Source organism: Giraffa tippelskirchi, chromosome 8 (genome assembly GCF_054371585.1).
Source record: "Giraffa tippelskirchi isolate mGirTip1 chromosome 8, T2T-mGirTip1v1.2.pri, whole genome shotgun sequence".
NCBI lineage: Eukaryota > Metazoa > Chordata > Mammalia > Artiodactyla > Giraffidae > Giraffa > Giraffa tippelskirchi.
This window is the reverse complement of record NC_137282.1, coordinates 14,852,664-14,869,049: the sequence shown is the minus strand read 5'-3', so window position 1 is coordinate 14,869,049 and position 16,386 is coordinate 14,852,664.

The following is a 16,386-nucleotide window of genomic DNA, read 5'->3' as shown; positions in this document are numbered from 1 at the left end:
ACTTTGTCAGTTTCTGCTGTACAGCCAAGTGAATCATCCATATGTATAAATATCACCCCCTCTTTTTTGGACTCTTTCATGACACTTTCCTGGCCCTCCTGAGCAGGGTTATTTACTTTTGCTTCTAAGCAGAATTCTACTTGGGAGATCCAATTTGTATAGACAAATGCTAATAATATTGAAGTAGTTCCCTATGAAGATGTGAGTGTTTTCCAGTTAGGGCAGAGATCATTTGTAACTATCTTATTTCATGAGCACCTACTATGTAGCAGGCACTATGCTGTCTAGGCACACAGGCCAATAAAGATCCTTTATCCAGTTTAAAATGTTAGCAGATCAATATGAATTAAAGTAAGATACCCTGAAAATATCACCTAAATGAACTGTCTCATGTTGCAGATGAGGAAACTGAGTCACAGAAAAGGTTTGTTGCTTAAAGCAGTGGTCTTCCTATTTTAGCTTTTGGCAGAATACCTAGAGCACTAATTGTTAAACGCAAATGTTGGAATCATCTCTAGAATTTCCATGCAGTAGTTCTAGGTCCTGAGAATTTGCATTTGTTACTTATTCCCTGCTGAGCTGATGCTGCTGACTGGGGACCACATAATGCCACACTGGTAGTTATTACTGGTGGCGCCATGCTCGGGTGCTTTGTATAATTATTCATGACAGTATTGTTATTCATGACGATGACACAAATATATGCAGACAATAAAAAAGACCATAGAAACTCGTTGCTTGTTTTTAGAGTTGCACTTAAGAAATAAAAAATCCAAGGAAAAAGGTAAAAAAGATGCCTTTTTAAAGATATCCTTTGGATCAGGGTAAGCTGACCAGTTTGCTTGGTCTGGGGATTAGGGACAAACTTCTTCCACTTTTCTCTGGCCAGGTCATACTCATATTAACTCAGCATCTTTTTTTTTTTTCTTAGATTTTTCCAAAGCCTTTGCAAAGCCCCCAAGTTTCTGTCTACTGACCTGTTGCCTCACGGCTGGAGAGTGAGGCTTAGGCTTCTGAAAGCTTTTTGTCCACCTACCTTCCAAGCACAGGATTTAGGAGAGCTCTCTGTTTGCTTCCTTCTAGCTGGTGTTCTGCGGGAAAAAAAAATACAGCCATGAGAAGCGAGCACGTTTCTAACACTTAAAGACAACCAATACTGGTTTCATTTTCTGTGTACATCAGGGCTGAATGTTAACGTCTGATTGCTCCCTGCCAGGCCATATAGCACAAGCTGGTACTTGATGGATCCAGGGAGTCAAAAAGCAATAATGTTTTAATACTTACATAAAACCACCTTTTGTTTAATAGGAATAAATAATGTTCCAATCATAATAATGCCAACTCTCTGGACACAGAGCTGTAGCAACTAATGAGATGGGACCTCTGGACGTGAGGCGGGTACAATAGGATGAAGAATGCAACAGAACAGCAGGAAAAAAAATAGCTCTAATCCCATGTACGGTTAGAGAAAATTGCTGAAGAAAACATCATATAATTAAACTAATCTTTTCAAGCTTCTCAAAGAAACAGATAAACGGTGTTCTGAAATTAGGAACAGGTGATATAGGTTTTCAAAATAGAATTTTCCCATAGAGTCAGTCATTCAGAGTTTTTGAAAGTAAGACAAAACCAAACAGAAAAGCCCAGAATGGAACATTTTTAAAAGGAAAAAAGGTATATAAGCTCCTGTCACTGTGTTTCTACCTTTTCTGCATACTCTCAACATGTCCATTTATGGCTCAAATCATGGAGTCAAATGTGATCATTTATACTTCCTGTTGGTTGGTCTTCTTTATAATTGCTTTCCTAGCGCTGAGCACTATGTCTGGCAAATAGTATATTCTCAATAAATATTTGCAGAATTCGTATGTTAAACATTGGCTCTTGCCCTGAAACTATCCTCCTGGGCTATCTGGCTCTCCCCTTTCTGTAGGCTGTGCATCCAGGCTTCTAACAGTGCAGATATGCGCAGCAGGCTTCCCAGGTGGCTCAGTGGTAAAGAATCTGCCTGCCAAGCAGGAGACGTGGATTCAATCCCTGGGTCAGGAAGATCCCCTGGAGGAGGAAATGGCAACCCACTCTAGTATTCTTGCCTGGGAAATCCCACGGACAGGGGAGCCTGGAGGGCTACAGTTTATGGGGTCGAAAAACAAGCAGACTGAACAACAACAATCATCACAGCAAGTTGGCCACAGCTCGATGATCTCTTTAGATTAAAATAGAACGGCTTACATCTCAATTGCTCCCAAAATTGCTAATTGGTCCAGCTAGTAACTACAGGAATATACTACCTCTACTGACATGAATGTAAATGGTGATGACTAGCAAGGTCTCTTTCCTTCTTGTTACATTGGCCATCATGGATGTAGAGCTTTATGTATGTGGGGTGGGATGATTGATGTATGTGCCAGGGAGGCTTTTCTTTCCCTTGCAGATTAAGTTTGCCCCAAGGGTTGTTTTTAAGCTTATTGAGAGGATGGTGCTTGAATCTGAGGATGGAACAAATCGATGTGTGCACAAAAGAACATCGGACTCCTCTCCCCTCATAAGCGTCTTAGCCACTTGAGAAGGCACTCCGGCTGCTCTTTTCTGAAGCCATTCCTCTTGCCGTTTCTCACACACCTAACAGCTCTTCCCACAATAATTTTCCTCATCTCAAATTCACAGCCTGTTATTGTCTCATTGTCTTAAACCGAAAATAAACACAGCCGCTTGCAAGGCTGTCTGTACAATATGTTCTTCCACAGCAAGCCTCCCACAGAGCAGACGAATGTTTATGTGTGAGAGTTCACTTTTCCACGGGGTGGTATGAATAATATTATCTGAGGGTATCGCTACTCCCAAATTTGCTCAGTTTGCTCACTAATATTTTCCCTTTGTGTTTACTTATTTGTATTTATTGAGATGTAAGTACCATGTGAAAAATGCACAGGTAGTACATGTTCAGTTTGATGATTTTTGACACCTATGTATACCATAAAGTACACCCATGAAATGACTGCACCAAACAAGCTGTAGAATATTACCATCATCTGCAAAAGACGCTTTGTGCCCCCTTTTAGTTAATTAGCCTATTTATCCCTCTCCCTCCCCACCTCCCAGCCAAGAAGCAACCACTTGCTGGAGTCGCCATGAATTGACTATAATATAGACAGAATCATACAGTGTCTTCTTTTGTGTCTGGGTTTGATGGCTGAACATAACATTTTCAGACTAATCCATGTTGTATGTATAAGTGGTTATGTTCCATTATTTTTGCTTCACAGTATTTTATTCTACAATGATACAGCAATTTGTCAATCCTTTTCTTTGTTGGTGGACACTGGGGTTGTTTATAACTTGGAACTATCATGATTAAAGTTTATATACACAATGTTTGTATATAAAACACATATGATTTCTTTTATAATTACCTGAAAGTTGAATTGCTGGGTCATACGGTTTGTTTGTTTATGAGAAATGGAAGAACAGTTTCCCAAGTGATTGAATAATTCTGCATCCTCACGTGCAATAAGAGTTGAGATCTCCTGGTTTTGTCACTGTTGGAGGAGGTAAATGAAAAGTTATGACTGTTAGTTGACCAGCATGCGCAGGACCTCGGCTTGTTTATTCATTTTCTCAACAATGTCTTTGATGAGAAGAGATTTTTAATTTTGGAGAAGCCAAAATTATCACTTTTTTCTTTTGTGGTTAGTATTTTGTGACTTACCTATAGGATATTTTTCCAGCTTAAGGTCACACAAGTATTTGTCTGTGTTTTCTTTGGGAAAGTTTGTGGTTCTAGCTTTTATATTAAACTCTATGATCCATCAAAAGTTAATTTCGCCTCAACAGTTAAAAGAAGTTTCAAGTCCATTTTTTTCTTATGAATATTCTGTTGTTCTAGCACTATTTGTTGAAAAAACTGTCTTGTCTTTACCCACCATATTTAGTAGTTTGGTTGGAATCAATTAATACTATTAATGAGTTTACCTGGACTCTGTTGTCTGCCTTTGATTAATTTGTCTAATTTATGCTGACATAACACTGTTTTAATTACTGTACCCTTTATAATAAGTCATGAAATGGAATAGAAAATCCTCCAACTCCATTCTTTTTAGAAATTGTGCTCCTTTTCAACAAATTTCTAATATGAAGTTTTGGCTGGAACTCCACTGAATCTAAAAATTGTTTTAAGAATGAAACTTTTGACAATACTTCTTCTATTGTATGAAATCTTTTATTTTTATCTTTTATCTTATTTATATCTTTTTATTTATGTAAGACATCTATATTTTCTTGTAGCAGTGTTTCACCATTTTCAGTGTGGAGGCCTAAACCTTTTTATTTTATTTATTTTTTAATTGTTAAGTTTATTTTTAACTGGAGGATAATTGCTTTACAATGTTGTGTTGTTTTCTGCTGTACAACAATGTGAATCAGCTATGTGTCCATTTCAAGGTGTTTAATGTTCTTTAAATATATTACAATCGGAGAAGGCAATGGCACCCCACTCCAGTACTCTTGCCTGGAAAATCCCATGGATGGAGGAGCCTGGTAGGCTACAGTCCATGGGGTCGCTAAGAGTCGGACACGACTGAGCGACTTCACTTTCACTTTTCCCTTTCATGCACTGGAGAAGGAAATGGCAACCCACTCCAGTATTCTTGCCTGGAGAATCCTAGGGACGGCGGAGCCTGGTGAGCTGCCATCCATGGGGTCGCACAGAGTCGGACACGACTGAAGCGACTTAGCAGCAGCAGCAAATATATTACAAACAGCATTATTTTAAAACTTTCGGCTTTAGTTCAAGGGTCATCAGTGTGTAGAAATATATTTTATTTAATATTGCCTTTGTCTCCTGTTTGCTTGTTAAGTTTCCATTTTAGTGGCAGAAAGTGTCTTTGTAATTATTCCATAATGTTTTGCATGTGAGCTACAATTTCATCTGAGAATTAAGGCAATTTTATATCTTCTCAATCTTTAAGACATTTATTTCTTTTTTTTAAATTTTTAAAATTTATTTTAATTGGAGGCTAATTACTTTACAATATTGTGGTGGTTTTTGCTATACATTGACATGAATCAGCCATGGGTGTACATATGTTCCCCATCCTGAACCCCCCTCCTACCTCCCTCCCCATCCCATCCCTCAGGGTCGTCCCAGTGCACCAGCCCTGAGCGCCCTAAGACATCGATTTCTTGTCTTAGTGCACTTGCTAGGGCTTGCCCCACAAGGTTAAATGGAAGCGCTCAGAATAGATATCCTTGTCTCATTCTCAGTCTCAAAGAAAAATTGTTAATTGTTTTACCATTAATTATGATACTAACTCTATGTTTCTTGTAGGTATATCTTATAAGGTTAAATAAATTCTCTCCTATTTTTAGTTGGCTGAGAGTTTTATTGTGAATGGCGATTGAATTTGGCCAAATGCTTTTTCTCCATCACTTCTGAGGATCACAATCTCTTTTCTTCTTTTAGTGAATGATTTGCATTGGTCAGTTCTCAAATGTTAAACAAGTAAGCATTCCTGTGATTTATCTTGTAGATCATGATGTGTTAGCTTTTCAATAATTACTGGATTTTATTTTCTATTATTTAATAAGGGATATTTACCCCCCATTTTCTTTCCTTCTAATCATGTTAGAGTTATTCTTGGCTTATTAAATGAGTTAAGAACAGTATCCTCGTTCTTTACCTTATGTTTGTGTATGTTAGTATTACTTCTCGCATACATTTCCTAGAATTCAATAAGTGAAGACATCTAGAGTTTTCTTTATCACAAATTTAATGTTTTTATATAGTGCTAAGATTTTTACTTTGCTTTAGTTTTGGTTAGTTAAAATTTCCAAGGTATCTGTTCATTGTATTTAAGGTTTCAAATTTATTGGCAAGAAATTTATAAGTCCCCACATCACATGTTTAATACCCATAGTAATTTGTATAATAGACTCTTTCATTCATGGTACTTAGTTTTTATTTTGTTTTTCATTGATCAATGTTATTAGGCCCAAATTTACTTTGTTGATTTTTACTATTGTTTGTATATACTTTTTTCAATTATTTCCACTCATTTTTGTTTTCCACTGTGTTTTTACTATAATTTGTTTTTATTTCTAGATTTCTTTTAAAGTCACATTTCAATGCCTTTCTACTTTTCTTCTTTAATAATATATGCTCTTAAAGGTAAAAGCTTTCTTCTAGGAGCTCCTTTTGCTTCTATCTGCAAACTTCACTATGCTGTGCTTTCATTTTCATTCCATTTAAAATATAATTTTTGTTAGGGTTTTTTGATCTATGAATTATTTAAAACTGTTCTTGATCAATATTCAAATATTGGAGAGTTTTCCAAATAACTGATTCTTTGAAAAATATTAAGACTTTTTATGGTCTTGCACCTCGTGTTCAATGTTCCACATGTGATATACATGACTATTCTGAAGTTAATGGGTGCAATCTATGAATATCAACTAGATCTAATTGGTTAAAAGTATATGTTAGTATTAGCTGCTAACTAAAATATAGAAATATAAATACTCTATAGTTTTACTTTTTTATGTGTGTCTATTTGTTTTTATCAATTATTAAAATGATAATGTTAAAATCTCTAAGTACAATTGTGGACTCATCTATTTCTTTAGCTATGTCACTTTTGCGTTTTTGTTTTTAAAGCTCTATTGTTTGGCATCAATAATTATGATCTCTGTGTCATCTTGATGAATACTCCCCTTACCATTATAGAAAGTCCCTCTTTCTGTCTGGTAGTATTTTCTGTCTTGATTATTTGTTAAGCTTGGAACTTACATTGCACATGTTTTTTCCACTCTATAATTTAAACCTGTGTCTTCATATTTAAAGTATGGTTACTGTAAATAGCATGTAATTGGTCTTGCTTTTTTAAATTCAGTCTGTCAATCTTTGAGTTTTAATAGGAGTGATTGGTATCTTAATATTTAATTTAGTTTTGACACAGTTAAATTTATCTACCACCTTGATACTTGTTTTATATTTATCTCATCTGTTCTTTGTTTTTCTGTGATACCTTCCCTTTTATATTTTTTGATGAAATACATTTTCTTACACCACTTGCCCCTTCAATAACGTCAACTTTTTAGCCATTTATGCTTTTGTTGCCCCATATGTTACTTGAACATATTTACAAACATTATTTGTTGTTATTATTTTTGCTTTAAATTTTTAATGACTTTTCAAATACATTTAAGAATGTCAGTACAAGTATTTATCTATGCATCTATGTAATTATCAATGTATCAAAGTATCTATATATCTATCAATTTGTGTACATATGTGGTTTGTACGTATCTATCATCTACACACAGAATGAGAAATGTGTTCTATATTTACTATAGACACTAGACCCCTTCATTACTTCCCAAAGATTCAGACTTCCATCTGTTTTCAGTTCCCTTGGGCCTGGAGATTTTCTGCTAGCATTCCTCTCAGTATAGGTCTACTGAAGACAAGTCTGTTAGTTATTGACTTTCCAAATATGTTTTCACTTAGCTTTGTTTTTGAAAGATACCTTTATAGCATATGAAATTTAAGGTTAGAAAAATTCTCCAGTGTATTAAAGTTGTCATTTATTTTCCTTCTGTCCTCCATTACTTCTGAAAAGGAACTCCAGCAATTATTCATATTTTTGTTCACTGTATGTTCACTGTACGTATTTGTTCACCTATTTGGCTTACTGACTTTTTTCAAATTTCCTTTATCTTTGATTTTCTGCAATTTCGACTACATTGTGACCAAGTATCTTTTTCTTTGTATTTGTCCTGCTTCACTTACTTACCTTACTTTGTGGATTGATGCCTTTCAACAATTTTGTAAAATTCTCAGCCATTATCTCTTCAAATATTGTTAGTGCACTATCCTCTCATTTGATATATTTGATGTATTATAATCATTTGATATTGTCCTGCTGATTTTTGATGCTCTCTTCTAATTGTTTTATTCTTTCTTCTTTTTATGTGTTACTTTGGTTAATTTCTAATGCTTTTTCTTAATTACTTACTCTTTCTTCTTCTCTGTTGAATGTGTTTTAAATGGATTAAAGGAATTTTTCATTTCTGATGTATTTTTATATCATTTTTATTTTTCTACAGCTTTATTCATATATAATTGACATATGATATTGTGGAAGTTTAAAATGTATAACATGATTTGATACACATATATACTGTGAAATGTTTACTACAATAAGCTTAGTTAACACATGGATCACATGTGACAGCACATGCGTTACCTCACATGTTACAGTGCCTCCCCATTCAAGGGGAGAGAAAGTTTAAGATCTACTTTCTTAGCAACTTTCAAGTATATAATACAGTATCATTAACTATAGTCCCCATGTTTAATATTTGTGTCCCAGGACTCATTTATCTTGAAAGTGAAGGTTTGTATCTTTGATCAGCATCTTCCCATTTTCCCCCACCTCCAGCCTGTGACAACCACCATTCTACTCTGTTTCCATCAGTTTGGCTTTGTTAGATTCCACGTGTGAGACCATGCAATATGTGTCTTTCTATGTTTGTCTTATTTCACTTACGATAGCATCCTCAAAGTCCATCCATGTTATCACAACTGATAATATTTCATCCTTTTTCATGGCTGAGTGATATTTTATTGCATACATGTGTACCACATTTTCTTTATGATTACTTCTCTTCATGGACATTTAGTTTTTTTCCATGTCTTGGCTATTATGAATAATGTAGTAATAAATATGGAGATGTAGATATCTCTGAGATCTTTGTTTTGTTTCCTTTGGGTATATATCCAAAAGTGGATCACATAGTAGCTGTCTCTAAATTTTTTGAGAAATCTTCACAGTGTTTTCCATAAGTGCAACAATTCACATTGTCACCAACAGAGTTCAAGGGTTCCCTTTTCTTCACATCCTCACCAATACTTATCTCTTCTCTTTTTGAGAAGAAGCATTCTAACGGTGTGAGATGATATCTCATTGTGGTGTTGATGTGAATTTCTCTGATGGTTTACAGCATCTCAACTTTCTAATGAAGTTAAAAAAAGTATGGGCTTTGTAGCTTATTTGGCTTATGGTATATTCTCTTTTGATTTTTTTATCCTTCAGAGAAGCAGAAGTTTGATGTGTAGTTTTTATTTAGGACATACTAAGCAAGCTTTTTTCCTCTTATCACCTGATTTTAGTTATATTTGGGTGAATAAACACATCTGTCTTACAAAGATATTTTACAAAACTGTGAATATATTTTATGACCCCGAATGTACACACATTACTTAGTAAACATAGTCAGGTAGTCAAGATAATACATAAACATGTAAATTAAAACAGAAAGATGCCATGAAAATCTGTAAAATTTAAGAGAAAAGGTTTTACATGTGTGTGGACTAGATGGCTGTTTTAGCGTCACAGGCTAAGTCTTAAATAACAGTAGCCAGAATTCTGTGAGTCAATGCCAACATTAAGTTTGAACGACACTGTGGGTCAAGATGCCTGTTTCCAGAGTGCTCTAGATTTTCTCATGAAGTCATTTCATGTCTCATCTCTGTTGCATAATTCCTATGACATTAGAAGTGGGATGACATTATAAGTTCCTCTTTGCTGCTAAGAAGTAAAAAGAAGTCACAGAAGTGTTTTTGTCCAAGATTATATAAGAGTTAATCAAAATCAGCAGAAGGAAGAAATCACAGGAGGGCAACTGACTTGTCTTTGTCCTCTCCTGGTCATTAAACACCTAAATCCTACAAGACAAAATTGTCTATCCAATTTTTAAAGGTCTCTTGAGACAGTGATGTCCTGCTATGGTATTAAATAACCTTTAGATCAAGGATATTAGTTATGTTTGACTAAACACTGACAATCACCCCATGGCCTCAAGACCAAATCTAGGGAACAGAATTAAGTTGAAGGAAATCATCAGCTTCGTATATATTTTAATACCTAAAAACAATAATGATATTCCTAAGCTGTCTTTTATGTTCAAATCTCCCTAAAATTGGAATTTATTAATGTGTATATGAAATATTCCTTGTGCAAACCACAAGACTATTTATAAAAGTAATATCTACCTTTAATCAAACATTTCCCTGAGTTTAAATATATTATTTAAATTTTACTAAAACTGTATTAAACATATTATCTGATTTAATTGCTATAAAAATGATATAAAGTGGAAACAGTTATAGATAGTCCATGAAATTTGTGTGTAGCAAAACTAGTATATGATATATGTTTGTATGACTCCATTGCCTTTGTTGTTTACTCTTTCTATAATCTCATTCTATCCCTTCAATAATAATTTAACAAAACAAAATTGGGATTAATTCTTGACAAGAGAGAAGGATTCATCATGGGCTTCCTTTAAATCACAAGCATTTTTGATGGACTTAGAACTTGGTTTAATTATATATAAATGATCTACATGCTCTTTTTTGAGGGAACATGTATTGTGCAATGTACAATTAATTATGCCTCAAATTGCCATCCCTAGTTTTAGTACTTTTCTTAAATAAGATAAAAAAAAAAAAAAACAACTTTGGAACAGAGGTCAGAATTTTGTTTCCATAAGAGTTAAAAAATAAGTAATTGTCATATTTTAAATTGCAAGATTTCACCCCAAATGAGGAATTTCCAATTTCTCTGGAGAAATCCAAAAAATGGAAAACAGCTGGCTTGCATTCTCACATAGCACACAACAAAAGACTTTAGAAACGGGGTGAATTAGCCCATGCTCCACAGTCCTCTCTGTTCCCAATTGTTCCTTCTTTTTCATTACTTGCTTTGTTCTTGAATGCATTGAATTTTCAATCCTTTAGATGCAAGTATACATTGCTTGAACCAAAGAATCAAAGTGTTGGTTGTGTTACCAAATAAATGAAGCAGAGTCTTCACTGGCAAAGTGGGCACAACCCTCATTTTCAAAGGATGTGATCACAGAACTTTCTGTGATTATAGGAAATTTCTAAATATGTACTGTTCAATATGGTAGCCAGTAGCCACTTATGGCCATTGAGTAAAAGGTGATGTATTTTCCCATTCAGAAAAAAAATTTTCCAGATTATTTGAAAAAACTGTGCTATTTTTTCTGTGTGTGCATTTCTTTTCCCTCCTTGCCTGAAATCAAACACACAATAGTCACTCAAGGATTGTTTGTTAATGAAGTTCTTCCATTCTTCATCCTTCAGCTGCCAGTGTTCAGAACAAGCGTCATTATGGAAAGAAAGATCAATATTACATAATAACTTTCACTAGAAGCTGTCAAGTGGAATGGCCATCAAATATTTTTGTTCTTTTAAAATTAAGAATCAATCAATATTACCCATTTTCCCCATTGCCATTTATACACAGTTCATCAAATGTTTATGCAGATGACTTAATTGCAACAGGGAATATTTCTGTGCCATTGACCTTCTCCTCTTGAGCGCTCATATGTTTAGCTGACAAAATTGATAAGCATGATAAATAAAGTTCATAATGATATTCAACTATTTTCCTTATTTTACAACATCTAAGCCAATATAGTATTTTATAGCTTAAAAATAATTTCATAGACTTGATTTTATATAGTACTCAGAACAAACATACCAATTTGCATGAGAAAACTGAAGATACACAATCATAGCTGCTAAGTGTCCTGCCTGGGTTCACTTGCTAGTTAGCAGTCAAGTTAAAATTAGAAATCTAGATCTTCTCAGCCTTCCTGACTTTTCATACTGTTTTTCCTTACACAAACAAATAATACTGTTGCCTCACCATGAAGTGAGGCATTCACTTAGAAGTCTTTATTCCCAATGACAACTGAAAGATGTATAAGAATTTTATTTAGCTATTGAGTCCCCATCCAACTTCTCTGAATCCTCATAGCAAGTTGGGTTTGTGAAGCTCCTTTTATTATTCTAGATACTCTGATGCTGTAATTAGCTGCACAAGCCAACCAAATCTCAGATTTCTTGTTTTGACTGGAAGTATATCAATTCCAACTGGTAAAGCTGGTTATTTTATTCACATTCCTTTGACAATTTTGTATCTTTGATACCTAAAGTATGTATTTGACAAATCCATTGGCAAGTCAATGTATTTAGCAAATCCACTTTGTTAACTAAAATCTTTCACTAGATGGAGTCTATGATATAGGTTGGGTGGAACATAAATTCTCAGATCTATGTTTTCATCTGATATTAAGCTGGTTAACCTTGCTGAACTTGAGTTTCCGTTCCAGGAAGAAAAAACATCACTCAATATTTACTCAATAAATATTTATTGGGTTCTTTCTTGCAAAGAGTTGTACATGACTGAGCGACTAACACTTTTCAATGTGCCAAAGACTGTATGAGCCTTGCAAAGAGGGTAAGAGCAGCTTTTTCATGTGGATATCATGATTTCAAAAATAATGTGTGAAAAGGGACTTCCCTGGTGGTCCAGTAACTAAGATTCCATGCTCCCAGTGGAAGGGGCCTGAGTTAGATCCCTGGTCAGGGAACTATCCTACTTGTTGCAACTAAGACTCAGTGCAGTCAAGTAAATAAATATTAAAAAATAATAATAATAAGACTGTGAGCAAAATCTGTGCCTCTTCCATAGCTTGTTGAACAATTGACTCAAAAATGAGACCTAGAACCTGCCTTTCATCAGCTCCCTCTCTGGACAGCTCAGCTTCACAGCTGCAGCCACAGCAGAGCCTGGGACACAGCAAAGCAGAAAGGATTCATCTTGGTGCTGGTCTGTCTTAGTGAGTCACCACAGGGTGTGGAGCAGGCTGATTAGAACCTAGGCAGCTTCTGTTTACCGAGAAATATCCTGCTAATCAGCGATGATGAGCGAGCAAACATAGGCAAATGCCAGCTAAAATGGAGTTGGAAGTATTTTTTTTTTAAAGTACGTCTGGTAGAGCTTGCCAGAGTGTGGCAGTGGTTCTTTAATTATACAGGAAGAAGGCTTTAGAAATGAAATGGCCTCAGGCAGAGTTAAAGGGAATAGTTTTGTAACAGGTTGTCAGAGGAAGTCTCTGAAAGTAAATCTTATCTTTCATTGCTTCTAAAAAGGATAGCTTTTAAGTGAGTACATTGTCGTGTGTACGTGTGTGTGTTTAGAGGAGAGAGGTATCTCTTGATTAACTGCAAAGAAAAGATCTTTGTTTAATGGCTTAATTACAGGCTCAGGCTCAGGTATGCGCTTTCTGCTCTTTCAGGAAACTGTTTCTTTTAAAATACCCTCACACCATGGAGACCACGGCATCTATAAGGTACACTCACCATTTATGAATTTTGTGGTACATTTTTCTCCCCTGCAAATGCACTGAGGAGTCCATCATAGGGACTCCCTCAAGGAAAATGACTTTAAAGTATCTTATATTTTAGACTCTATCTTTGTTCATATTTTAGGATAAAACTAGCAGATTCTACCTAAGGAAACTATGCAGTACCTGCTAAATGGAAGGAAGAGGATGCAACACCTGTTTATTTGTCAGCTTCAAGGGAGTATGTAGATGAATAAGAGTTAATGAAATTCCATGAAGCCTACAGCAGGGTTTTCTTCAACCCATACATTATTTTTTGCTAGGTTTTCAAGATGGCCTTATATGAAAAAAAGGAAAAAGGTCAAAGCCATATCTGGGGTCTATATGCTTTCTTTTTTTGTCTACCTTCCCGCCTCAATCACTAGCCAAGGACACCCCGTGAACTTCTGTCTTGTCCACACTGCTGAGATTGCTGCCCTAATAATTCTTATACTCAACTATACAAACACTCTATCGATGTCCCTGAACTTCTGCCTTCTAACCCGATGTACTGGGCTTTGGATTAATCTTCATTCAGGAGGCCAGCCTGCCCTTAGTTAAGAAGTTGAAAAATGGTATAGATGATCTTATTTGCAGGAAGAAATAGAGATACAGATGTGAGAACAAACATATGGATACCAAGAGGGAAAGTAGGGATGGAATGAATTGGGAGATTGGGATTGACCCATATACATGTGTAAAATGGGTATCTAATAAGAATATACTGTGTAGCAGAGGGAACTCTACTTAATGCTCTGTGGTGACATATTTTATGCTAATTGGAACTCTTGGATGGGGTTATTCAAATCACTTCACTTAACACCTTTTATGCTGACTCACAAACTGCTCTTTCCTTATACCCCAGTCTTCACTGTAGAAACATAAAACCGTACTCTTATCATTTGTTTCAAACAAACTGTCTATTTTCATGAAACTAATAAGCAAAAAAAATAGTAACTCCACCTTCGGGGCCTAGTATTAATAAAGGGTGAACTGCTACACAACAGCAAAACCCCCCTTTCGAGTAGCTACAGCTCTGATAAAAATATCACAAAAATCTGTCTCCTGCTTGACCACCTACCAAGCACTATCATGTTGATGAACTGAGTTGGGCCTCAGAACAACTTGCAGGATGGCAGGACATGCATGAGGGTTCCCATTTTGCAGATGCAGAAATTAAAGTCCAACAAGATGAAGCCACTTTCTCATGGCCATACCACTCCCAAGTGACAGAGGTGTTATTTCAGTTCAAGAGTGTTGGCTCTGAAATACCTGGGGTTTCCATGAACTGTATCCCCTCTTCCGAAGCTTGAAAATTCAGACTCAAGAGGTCCTCTCCTTATCAAGATCGCAAGTCATGGCATCTCAAATAAAAGATAGTCTTTTTATTCCAAATATTTCTTTTTCTTTAATATTATCCCCAGATCTACTTTTTCCTTTGTGCTGATCACTTTCTAATATATTCTCATGATATTGATGATGTATTTCTGTTGCATTCCTTTCTCCACACTCCTTGAGGATAGGCTTGTCTGTGTGTGTGTGTGTGTGTGTGGGTGTGGGTGTGTGTGTGCGCGCGTGTGTGGTTGTTTTATTTTGGTCATGGAGTTAAGTCTCCAGAACAAGGCTCAGCAGACTATCGTTTGCAGTTTGTTCTCACTTGACCTCCCAAACTAAGAAGTGTTTTTATATTTTAAAGCGTTGCTAAAAAACTGAAGAACATGTGGCAGAAATCACGTATGGCTCACAAAACTTAAAATATTTACTGTCTAGCCCCTTACAGAAAAAGTTTGCCAACTCCTGGTCTAGGAATTTGCCCAGCACACTGTGGGTGTTCCGTGTATCTGTTGAATGAATGGGGCATGCATGCACCTGGGTTGAAGACCATCTTCTCCCATGGAGCTAATTCCTGGCAATAAGACCCACCCAAATGAGAAAACCTGAATGTCTCCGATCTCTCACTGTGAGCCATCGGCATCTGGCAAACATGATGGTGTTTTCTGTCCTGTTGTTATTTCCATCTCCAAAGCACAGATGTAGGTTAGGCATCTCAAAATCAGGAGCTATTCATCAGCTAGTGGAGAATACTCATTGTTATTTGGGTTGTCAGTGTAATTAGCTCATCTTTGAGAAGGCTTTGCACCAAGCCTTGTTTGTTATTGGAGACTTTGCCTCATCACCACCATTCACATGCATATTAGTGTTTCAAAGAGTATGTTGCTATTTTGATTTTTCTTAGGAGTTAAGCTAAAATATTCAATGTCTCTCTCACCCACCATTCACAGCCCTTGAAGAAAAAGCCCCTTGGTCTGCAGGTCACTAATGGCCAATATTCCACAAAGCCTTTGATAATGTCCCAGATAAGAGTGAAGAGCAGCCAAGCACAAAGAACACTGTAATAAGGTCACGGAAGCTGTAAATTACCCGTTTTCATCCTTAAATATATCTTGCAGTGGCCTGAGAGAGTTTCGCTTCATTAAATGCGAGAAGTCGCCACTCAAGCCCATTCTCTCTGGAGATATTAAATGCCAAATGTATGCAATTACACCAAATGATGCTCCCAACTTAAACAGCCCAAGCTTGTTTTTGAAACTGTTATCTCTGTGCCTTACCCATGTTTCACTTGGTCTCCACTGGCCCTTCCCCGAGCCCACTAAACCCTCCCTTGCAAACGGCACTTGAAATACAAGCCGGGGCCCTGGCACCAGGCTGCTGGCTGCTCTACCCATCTCACTGATGATTCCCACCGGTTTTTAGAATCAAACTCTACCTCTGTCGTTCACAGCAGCCTTTCCTGGCTACATTTTAATTAATTCCGTATGGTACAACGATGATAATTTGGCCCAAAATAAAAGTGAGCCTGAGTTAATGCTGTTATCATTAGAAAGATTTAATGTCCAGAGGCAATTAGGAAGTTGTTCTGAAAGTATTGCAGAGTGTGAAGGGACAAAAAGAAGGAACGGATGCCAAAAACTCATTTGTCATATTAACAAATGTGAGAACGGGAGGCCCTAGATGAGTTTCTCCCCTGGGTCTCCTCCTTGATTGCATCCGCTAGTGAGCTTCATTGAACATCAGCATAATCTATGTTTTTCATTTCTCATATGGTTGGTACTGAGAGCCGACTCACAA